Source organism: Octodon degus, unplaced genomic scaffold (genome assembly GCF_000260255.1).
Source record: "Octodon degus isolate 3935 unplaced genomic scaffold, OctDeg1.0 scaffold00017, whole genome shotgun sequence".
Taxonomy (NCBI): Eukaryota; Metazoa; Chordata; class Mammalia; order Rodentia; family Octodontidae; genus Octodon; species Octodon degus.
Window position 1 is genome coordinate 24,614,908 of NW_004524593.1, and position 11,740 is coordinate 24,626,647.

Genomic DNA, 11,740 nt, shown 5'->3' on the forward strand with positions numbered 1-11,740 from the left:
AAGAACAAGAACAAGAACAAGAACAAGAAGAACAAGAAGAAGAAAAAAGAAAGAAGAGGTGCAAAACAAAACCAATGAGGAAAAAAAAGATGGGTCACTATCTACAGTGTCAGATTAATATATCCCAGTTGCTCAATCACCACTTCCCAAGTAGGCCCTAGCTCAATGGCAGAAGACTGCCTAGAGTGTGCAAGCCCTGGGCTCCATCTATCCCCACACCACCATGAGACATGACACCTCAGGGTCACATGACCAAAAACCTGAGCCCTGAGATAAGTGACTGATAAAGTATGTTGTGGTAACAATGCTGCCAGGAATAAACACTAATTTACGCACACTATTTGTCTCATTTGTGCTTTGTCTTTATTAATTCATACACCTCAATAACCTTATTCGGCAGGTACAAATAATACCCCATTTTTGTTTAGGGAATGAGGCACAGAATGACCAACTACATCCTTAAAGAGGTAGGGATGGGATTCCACTTGTTACAAGACTTCATTGATATTCCTTTAGAAATATGCAAGCGTATTTTTAAAATATTTTGCTACTGAAAATATCCTATTAATCTGTAACAAAAACAAGTCTAGAATATGACAAGTCTTTTTTGATGGCAGTAAAAAAATTTTTTTTCATAAAATTAATATACTAGTCAATGTTTCCTTCAAATAGGACCCCAAACTTCTTCAACAAATTACATCAAAGACAAATGTGGCTGCCATGGTAATACACATCTGTTATTCCAGGAGGCTGAAACAGGAAGAACACAAGATATGGTCAGCTTGTGCAACACAGCAAGACCCTGTCTCAAAATAAAAAGAATGAAGGAATGAAGGGAGGGAGGAAATGAAAAATAACTTCTTGAAAAATAAACCAAAACAAAACAAAATCTGAATAACAGCCTGTAATTGAGGAAATTATTACAGACTATTTCCCAATCATAAATAAAACTCCATATGGATAATTTCACTGGTGAACTGTTTGAACCACTTAAAGAAATAACAGCACCAATATTATATAAATTGTCAGAAAACTGAAGAGGAAATACTCTTCTTGTTTTATGAGAGCAGCATGATCTGAAGCTACCAATAAAAAAATCATAGTATTTGGTGAGGCATAGCAACAAATTAAAAGGATAATATGTCATGGTCAAGTAGAATTTATTCCCAAAATACCAGTTTGGTTTTAGCATTTGAAAATCAAACTAATTCACCTTGTCAACAGAATAAAAGAAAAACTATAACACAAAATATGCAGAAAAAACAATAAAATGCAACCATCTGTCATGACAAAATACTCAGCAAACAAGTAAAAAAAAAAAAATTTGCTTTATGCAATAAAGAACATCTATAGGACCAGGGAGATAGTGCAGTAGAATAAGCGCTTGCCTGGCAAGTGCAAGGTCCTGAGTTCAATCCCTGGTACCACCAAAAAAAAAAAAAAAAATCTACAAAAATATCTGTATTTTTTGATATTGTAAAATATCAAAACCTTTCCCGCTAACTTTAGGTACAAGGCTAAGAGGCCCATCCTAACCACTATAATTAACTTACATATTTAAAGCATGAAGTGGAGGGTAGAATATAGACATAAACAAAGCACAAATAAAAAAAAAAATTTCCAAACTATAAACCTGACATGTATCCAGAATATATTTTTTAAATTCCTGTAACTAAATAATTAAAATACACACAATTAATAAAACATTGTGCAGATAATTTGAACTACAATATAAATATTCAGTAAATTCATGTAAAAGTACTAACCATCATTAATGATCAGGGAAACGTAAATTAAAGTCACAATGAAATGCTTATGTATCCCTATTAGAATAGCTAAAATGTGGTATAACTGTAACTTTCATATACTGTTAGTGGGAGTATAAAATAGTTCAACAGTCTTGGGAGATAAATTGGCAATTTCTCACAGAACTACACATACCAATCCTCTGATCCTTCAATTCCAATGGTAAGTAGTGTCAAAAGCTAAAAATGGCCCAAGTATACATCAACAAAATAGATGAATAAACTGTGGCCTATTCATGCAATGGCATACCACTAAGCAGTGATACATGAAACAACATCAACAGTAACATTATACTGTGAAAGAAGGCTTATACAAGAGCATATATTCTAATCCTAAAAGGGTTAAATTCTGGAAGATGAAAAACTAACCTATGTTAGAAATTATTCATACAGCCATTATGGGTGAGGGAAATCAAAGCAAACAATGACATTTGAAAAGGTCTCAGTGAATTTTGCAATCACCTCCCAAATTATCTTGAAAGGAGTCTGAGTTTCACTTGTATGTTCATCAGAATCCCCCAATAGAGTGCTGGAGAGATAGCCCAGCGGTCTAAGCACCTGCCTGGCAAGCACAATGACTCAAATTCAATCTCTGGTACTGCATGCCAGATCGGCCCTGAAACCAGGCACCGTGGCACATGCCTGTAATCCCAGCACTGGTGATGTTGAGACAGAAGGATCACTACAAGTCTGATTTGTGTAGTGAGACCCTGTACCAAATAAATTTAAAAAAAAAAATTTTTTTTAAAGTCACTCAATGGTCTGTGCTTTGCATTATATATATAATATATATTTATTAATATATATCACTATATACAACAAGAGGGAAAAAATAAGCATTATTAAAATCTAGGTAACGGGCTGGTGAGATGGCTCAGTGGTCTAAAGCACCTACTTAGAACAAGTTTAACAAAGCACAGGGACCACGGTTCAATCCCCCAGCACCACATGCCAGCCAGCCCCGCCCCCTGGTGGGCTGAGCTGGCCACACACACACACACACACACACACACACAATTTTTAAAAATAAATAAATAAATAAAATGAGCAGTACTATTTTTTAAAAAAATAAATAAAATCTCGGTAACGATATACAATTATAGCTGATAGCTACAGTTTAATACTTCAAAATGCAGATACCTAATATACATAAATGAAAATATGGACCTAAATATTTTCATGTAGCAATATTTTCACCTATAAAGTATGACTGAAATTTCTTCTCTTTTGTCTCCAAACACACACAGAACCAAGACGTCAACAGAGTCCATATCCATCAGAGTTTCAAAACACACCTGCAAAAGTCCCAAAGAAGTATGCAGGCTTCTCTCCTGAACTCTAAAGACATAAAAACAGTGTGCTACATACATGTTGTACTTAGCTACCACACACCCTAACACGTGATCTACTCCTCGTTTCCCTCTCTAGGTGAAACATACTAGGGTGGCTGCATTAGAGCCCTGAACAGCACACCAAGTGCTCCTAGAAGGCGTTCTACACTAGTGAACAGCCCTCACTCCACCACCCAAAGGTTCTCTCCCCCACCCCCACCTGGATTACTCCCGCTCCCCAAACGTCATTACTCCAGCCTCTCCTTAGAGAAGCCTATACAGTTAGTGTTTTTTTTTTTTTTTTTCTTTTTCTTTTTGTTATATTGGGGATAGAACTTGGGGCCTTGCAAGCCAAGTGCTTATGCTGCTGAGCTATCTCCTCAGCCCCAGTCAGCCCTTTCTGAACAAGGACAGGTATCTTAAGTTATCTCATAAATACAATGTCTTCTTATTTTGGTGTAGGAAAATCTAGTCAAGAATATTTTAATTAGAGACCAGGGAGACAGCTCAGAGGTAGAGTACTTGATTGGCATGCCCTATGCCAACGAAGGCAAAGCTTTTAGAACTTTCAGTGTTAATGATGCAGCATCTAGATGCAGCATGTGTGCAGCACACATACCATAGGCTAATGACACTGCCCTATGTCGTGGGTTCCATATGCTATACTGGAAAAAATGTCAGACCCTTTAAAAAAATTTACATTTTTGTTGGTTCCACTGACCTCCTTTATAGCTAAACTGTTAAAAATGGCTTATTCATATTACCATATCACTTTCATAGCTAAGACCAGATGAAACTGCATGGTTTTCCCCCATGCAGCATATATTTCAAAAAACACTTCCAGGGCCAGCCAGATAGCTCAGCAGACTACAGCGCCTGCTTTGGGGTGGAGCATAGCAGCCAGGGTTCCATCCCCAGCGTGTCATGCTGGCCCTGCTCCTGGAGCACACCGAGGCTGAAATTAAGATTGGGCATGGTGACGCGTGCCTGTAATCCCAGCTCTTGGAAGGCTGAAAACAGGAAAATCACTCAGAGTCTGATCTATATAGTGAGATCCTGTACACTCTGTTCTAAATTCATTTTAAAAAATTCTTAAATTCTTTTTGAGATTGTGAATATTAGTACTAAATTTTTTTTCCTCAGTCCATAGCTTCATTGAGAGCTCCAAAGTAGCTCCAACCCAGCAAGCCTATCCCTGTGTTGCAATAAGCTCCACTCTATCCACAATTGCAGAGGCTACCACTGCCACCCTTGTTTCTTCTATCTCTGGAGTTCTTACTACCCTGTTTAAACAATGTGTCTGCAACCTTCAGATTGCCGTTTCTTGATTCCTTTCTAAGTCTCACTTGAGGCCATGGCCTCAACCCCTTGTTCCAGAGTTGCCTCCTGGGAGCAGCTATTGGTTTCTCCATCACTGTCTTCAGGCTCTTGTTCTTCGGACTCATCACTTTCATCTGTGTCCACGGGTAGCCAGATAGTAGCCACAGGCCTGTTGGGATTTGCAAACTCTCGCCCTGAATCCACATCAAATGGGTCAATTTCCTCCTCCTCAGGAGCCTCCTTGGCACAGGCCAAGAACTCTTGCTCTGCTTGTAGCACTTCCTCAGGTCCACTGCAGGCTGCATACTTGTCTAGGAGCTGGTGGTTCAGCTCCAAGAAGCCTTTGCCCCACTTAAATTTCCGCAGCAAAATGACAGCAAGATCTGAAAAGCCCACAATATAGAAGGCAGCGGCAAAAGCTTCCATGCAGGAGAGTTTGCAGGGCCTGCCATAGTTCACGGAGTTCGCAGCCACCAGATAAGGCAGCAGTCGCAAGGGCTTCCCTCGCATCTTCCCAAAAGGCGTCTCACCCAGTCTGGCCCAAGAGCAGTCTATGACTGCGACTCCAGCCTGAGCCACCAGCTGTCTGTCCTCCGGGGACACATACTGGGAGCCCATGGGGCTGAGTATCAGCCCGCCGAACCTGTGGCCCAGGCGCAGGCAGCGTACCAGGCTCAGGCGGGCCAGCTTGTGACCCGTGCAGCGCGGGGGGTCGCAATGACCCAAATCCCACATAGCCAGCGGGAAGGTCAGCGTGGCTGGGTTCGGGCCGCCCTCATCCTCAGCAGCTTCTGGCTCTACCGACGCGCGCAACGCGGCGCCCACCTCTTCGGCGAAAGTCTCCAGGGAGCGGCCCCGGGGACGGCGAACGTGGCTGCCCTCGGCCCCTGACCCGCGCGCTGCCCGCCGGCGGCCCATAGCAGGGCGCACAGATCCCCAAGCCCCTAAATTCTACAAAGCAAAGTGAGAATCTTTAAAAACACTAGAGCTGGGAGGTTAAGACTAGAGATAAAACTAAAACTAATATAAATTATTTTTTTATTATTTTATTTGTGTGTGTGTGTGTGTGTGTGTGTGGCCAGCTCAGCCCACCCACCAGGGGGCGGGGCTGGCTGGCATGTGGTGCTGGGGGATTGAACCGCAGTCCCTGTGCTTTGCCAAGCTTGTTCTAAGTAGGTGCTTTAGACCACTGAGCCATCTCACCAGTCCCTAAAACTAATATAAATTATAAAAGATTGTAAGTTTATTTTTTAAAATAAAGCATAAAATGAGGAAATCAAACAGTACTTACTGAGGGCTGGGAGCCAGCAGGAACTACAGTGAGAAAGGTAAACAAGAAGATCGCCTGCATGTGAACCCCTATAGTGTACCAGGCCAGACTCTGCAAGGGTTATCCATGAAGGCCAGACAGGAGGGTGGGGAGGACTGAGGAAAATGTTTTAAAATATGTAAAAGGGCACACAATAAAATGTGTCCTATTCTAGCCAGGAGGGTAGAGCACACCAGTAATCCTCGCATTCTAAGTGGCTGAAGCAGGATTGCAAGTTGGGAGTCCAGTCTGGACAACTTAGTAAGGCCCTACATCGAAACAAAAAGGGCTGATGATACAGCTCAATGTGAAAGCCCTAGAGATTCAATCCCTAGTACTGAAACCACACACACACACACACACACACAGTTTTTATTACAAACTGCATGAGTCTCATAATTCTTGTTCAAGTATGCATTTTTAGATATTTTATGAAATCTTGTAAGGCGCTGGATTTCCGTAAAGATACAGGCCATAGGGCTGGTGAGATGGCTCAGTGGTCTAAAGCACCTACTTAGAACAAGCTTAGCAAAGCCCAGGGACCACGGTTCAATCCCCCAGCACCACATGCCAGCCAGCCAGCTGACCACACACACACACACACACATAAATAAATAAATAAAAAACTTAAAAAAAAAAAAAGATACAGGCCATAACAGGTAAATATTTTTTACTCAGTTGAACAATCTCAAGTCTTGGTTTGGATTTCCATAGAAGTCCATGTTAAGACATGGACTTGAGTAACAGTGGCTTATTTGTGAGCAAAAACCAGAAAAAAAGTATGTTGTCACTATGGGCAAATGGCACATGGTTATGCACAAAACACATTGAGAAACTGTACACACAAAGTATCCCAATGGAGAGAGGAAAAGGCCTATGCACTTATCTGCCAATTTCTACCCTTCATTGGCTGAGCTATCTTCCAGTCACACTGTTTCTCTGGAATTCCAGCTCACCCTGAGCTTGACTGCCAGACAGAAAACCCAGGGTAGGCTGAGCAGCCTGTCTGCAAAAACTGAGGGCTGTGGACAGGGCTGGCTTTGTTTGAACAAATCATGTCATGTCCAGGCTTCCACTCCCACATTTCTAACATGGGGATGATAGATTTGCTCTAAGAATTAACCTGAGATAAACTAATAATATTTTGGGCTTTTCATAAACCCTCAATGGTAGCTTGATTCAGGAATTAGTTGTTTCAGAGTTTATCTGAAGGAAGCAGTTATTAATGCAAAAATGTAAATACATAATTACAATATTGCTTGTGTAATAATATATTCAGAAATTTAGTTATAATCAATATACAATAAGAAGTGTTTATAATGGCAAGTTTCAGAAATATATGTAAACAATAGCAAAACAGGACATAAAATAATGTGCACTGAGACCTTACTTATATACATGTACACATATATGTATATATGTGTGGTGGTTGACATTGTATCAACTTGAGATGGTCACTGGAAGCTCAGCTGGATCGGTCTGGTGATACCGTGCCCTATGGCATAGAGGCCCCACCCTAGGCTGTGAAGGGCCTTCCTCGGAGTGACTCAGCTCTTGCAGGGTATATAAAGGGGTTGAGGAAGGCTTTCTGCAGCCACTTCCTTGGAGGAGCTTGACTGATGTAGCTAAGTCACTTCAGAGGAGCTTGTATCTTCGCAGCAGCTACCACCACTTCTTGGAGGAACTCAGATCTTTGCAGTCAGAGTGGAAAGAAGGGAGACAACCTTGATAGATGCCAAAGCTGCTGCTCCTCCTCTGCTCTTTTTTGTTTTCTGCCACCATGAATTGCTGTTGCCTGCTTTGGAGCCAGGCGAGTTTGGAGTGAAACTTCCACAAACTAAAACATTTTCTTTCTTTATTTTGGGTGTCAAGTATTTTGTCCCAGCAACAAATAAAGAGTAACTGAGACAATGTGCAATGCATAAAATATATAAAAATACTAGAAACTCAAATTGTTTTCAGTAGTAATCCAAAGGGGGCCAGGGATATAGCTCAGCAGCACAATGCCTCCCTAGCAAGTGCAAGTTCCCGAGTTCAATCCCCAGTACAAAAAAAAGTAATCTGTAGAAACTTTAAAAAAAAGAGACTTCAATTTTCTATGAGAGTAAGGGAAACAGGATCTTTAGCCCCCAAAATTTTCTACAATTAACACTGATTTTGTAAAGAGAGAGCCATTTAAAAACCTATTTTATTCTATCCCATTAAAATTTTAAAGTTTTAATTAAGGTTTCCAATAGGTTTTACAGGACTGAATAGAGCAGTCAATTCAACAATTCATCTCAATTCATGGAGAATCTGGTGTCAAACCTAAATGAATTTCCATTCCAACTGAATCATTTCTATAAACTTCAGTTTCCTGATGTCTAAAGCAGAACCCCAACAGCACTGCCTCATGAAGCTGTGCTGAGAACAAAGCCCTGAAGAGAAGCACTCCAAGTGTCTACACCTGCTGGGAATGCAGCATTGATAGCCACTGTTATTTCCCAGCAGCATCACATTTTGGTAACTAGAGTTCTAGAACCGCAAGTGAACAACACTCTGCCTTCAACCACCCTTTGACAGGTCTGAACCTGGCACTTTGACAGTCTGTGTGCAGGAAGTGGGTCAACAATTTGCCATCAGCTGACAGAGCTAAACTTCTGACCAAATGCATGTATTTACTCTGTGAAGCTTCCTCCATTTCTACCACTCTCAAGTATCCTCTGTATGTGGCAGTTGCAGAACTACAGTGGTTATTTGTGAATCTGGGAACTCAACAACAGATCTACCACCTGAAGCTGTCACACGCATACTACAAATGCCTATGGCTTAGCACATATCTATGCTACTGGAATAAACTCTTAATTTTGTTTTAATTAAACTGCTACTGTAAATTATTATAGCATTACAAAATTATGGACTCTTCAAATCCTAACAGAAGGCTTTTCATTATTTTTTAAGTAGAATAAAGTATAAGTGAATACAATATTCAAGCACTCTGGATGTGCAGTGACACTAAATCAATTACAAAGCAAGATCGAAGTTAGGCCCTTTTTATACCACTGAGCCATCTCCCCAGCTTCCCAGCCCCCAGAACTCTAAGAAAACCTTTGTCTGTTCTTTATAAATGACCCTATTCCAGGCTTTCTGCTGTAAGAGCAAAAAACAGACTAAGACCAAAATAAAAGAGCAATTTATATTTGAAGTCACTGGGAAATTTTATTTTATAGAGATTTTTGGCCATAGGCCCAAAATACCTTATAGGCAGCTTTGCTGAAAGGATAATCAACAGAATTCAGAAACTACACTTATACTAAAGAAACATACAGAACTGAAATAATTTTTAAAAAGGTATACAGAAACTCAACACATACTACTCAAGGATATTTAACTGAAGCTTAAGAGCAACACAACATACAGAATTAGCAATGGCAGAAGTGGAGGGAGGGAGGGAGGGAGGGAGGGAGAGAGAGAATATGAATATAAATATAAATTTGGGAAGAATACCCAGGAGAGGAATAGCTGGCTTGAATGGGATCTCCAATCCTAGCTTTTAAAGGAATCTCCACACTGATTTCCATAGTGGTTGTTCCAGTTTGCACTCCCACCAACAGTAGAGAAAGGTTCTTTTTTCTCTACAGCCCCTCCAGCATTTGTTACTGGCTATCTTTATTTTAGCTATTCTTTCTGGGATGAAATGGAATCTCAATGTTGTTTTAACTTGCGTTTTTTGAATAACTAATGATGTTTAAAATTTTTTCATATATTTACTTGCTATTTGTATTTCTTCCTCTGAGAAGTATATATTCATCTCAGATGCCCATATCTGGATTGGGTCTTTGAATTTGCAGGGGGGCCTGATTTTGTTTTTAGTTCTTTGTATGTTCTAGATAAAAGGCCTTTGTTGGAGGGATAGTTGGCTATAATTTTTCCAGTTTATAGGTTTTCTCTCTATTCTGTTAGAGATTTGCTTTAAAGTGCAGAAATTTTTCAAAAAGGTAAGATCTTAGTTGTTGATTTTTCGAAGTATTTCCTATGCAGTTTGTTTTTTGTTTATGAACTGTCTACCTACCCTTATGTCTTTAAGATTTCTACCTACATTTTCCTTCAGAGGATTTAGTGTATCTGTTTTAATATTTAAACCTTTGAGGATGCGGGCAAGATGGCAGCCTAGTGGAATGAAAATTGGTGCCTAGAAGCAGATTTTAAAGGCAATTTCTTCCACATCTTTTTTCATATCACCTGACAAGCTTCTTCAGATGACTGTAATTGCAAAGTAGAGCTTGCTTTGACATCTGATGGCAGGACAATAGTATGCTACCACGCTTCTGTGGACATTCCATATGAACACACAAGACCTATGCCTCAACCAGATCCTGTCCATAATATTGAAGAAACACATGATCAAGTTCTGAAAACCAGATTAGAAGAAAATGAAAGTGAACTCCTTGAGCAAGGACCCATGATAGAACAACTTAGCAAAATGTTCTTCACAACAAAGCATCGTTGGTATCCTCGCAGGCACACAGGCGTCGTATGAAACTGAATCCTCCAAAAGACAGATGATATTGAGATTCATGGGAGACTCGAAGACAAATGTTATCCTGTGCTTAGTTTGCCACTGAAAGAAATACACTAATACTATATATGGTAATAGTCAAATAGTAAAATGTCTTTTCACATACTAAAAAAAAAAATATTTAAACCTTTGATCCATTTTGACTGTAATTTTGTGCATGGTAATAGGCATGGGTGTAGTTTTAGCCTTTGGCATGTGGAAAGCCAGTTTTTCCAGCACCATTTGTTAAAGAGCCTATTTTTCTTCCAGTGAGCATGTTTGGTCCCTTTATCAAAGATAAGGTGGCTGAGTGTGTTCGCAGTTGTGTGTGCATCTGCTAGTCTGTTCTATTTATCCTCATTTCTGTCTCTATGCCAATAGCATGCTGATTTTATCACAGTAGCTTTATAGTATGATTTCAGGTCAGGGATTGTGGTACCTCCTGTCTTTCCTTTGTTTCCCAGGATTGCTTTTGATATTCTGGGTCTCTTCTGGTTCTAAATGAATTTGAGGAAAGATTTCTCTAGCTCTGTGAGGTATACTAATAGTACTCTAATCGGGATTCAACTGAATCTGTATAACAATTTTGGGAGTATGGCCACTTTCACAATGTTGGTTTTTCCTATCTAGGAGCATGGAATATCTTTCCATTTTCCCAAATGCTCTTTAATGTCTTTTCTCAGAGTACCATAATTTACACTGTATAAATCTTTTACATTCTTTGTGAGACTGATTCCTAAGTGGTTTTGTTTCATTTTTTTGTTTTGTTTTATGTTACTATGAAAAGCATAGTTTTTCTAATTTCTCTCTCAGTGCACTCATTGTGTACAAAAATGCTGCTGATTTTTGGGTGTTGACTTTAAAACTTCATACCACAGCGATATATGTGTACTGATGTTTATAGCAGCGCAATTTGTCATAATCAAATCCTGAAAACAATCGAATGCCCATCAATTAAGAATGAATAAAGAAGACATGGTGTTTTTACACAATGGAGTATTATTCTGCTCTAAGACAGGATAAATCTGAGTCTTTTGTCAGTAAATGGATTCAACTAGAGAACATACCCTTAAGTGAAATAAGTCAGACCTGCATGTGTATATTGCCTCCTTAGTGTGAGAACCTGAAGGAGAAAATGGAATCTGAAGGGTACAATAGATACTGGGAAAAGGGAATGAACTTATTCAGTAAAGGGTCTACAGGGTGTCACTACATAGATCGGATTCGTAGTGATCCTCCTGCTTACAGCCTCCCAAGTGCTGGGATTACAGGTGCGCACCACCGCACCCAGTCTCAATCACCATCTCAGCGTGGGGGGGGGGGGTGCATGGCAGCACGGCAGGCCCAGGGATCAAACCCCCAGCCCCTGCATCTGCCTAATCAGGCACTTTAATCTGCTGAGCCATTTGGCTGGCCAGGGAATGAACTTATTCAAAGG

The 11,740-nt window shown here is 40.1% G+C and overlaps 1 pseudogene; it reads right to left on the reverse strand.

The window, feature by feature from the left end:
- Nucleotides 1-4,280: 4,280 nt before the first annotated feature.
- Nucleotides 4,281-5,395, reverse strand: LOC101581991 (annotated as a pseudogene).
- Nucleotides 5,396-11,740: the final 6,345 nt, after the last annotated feature.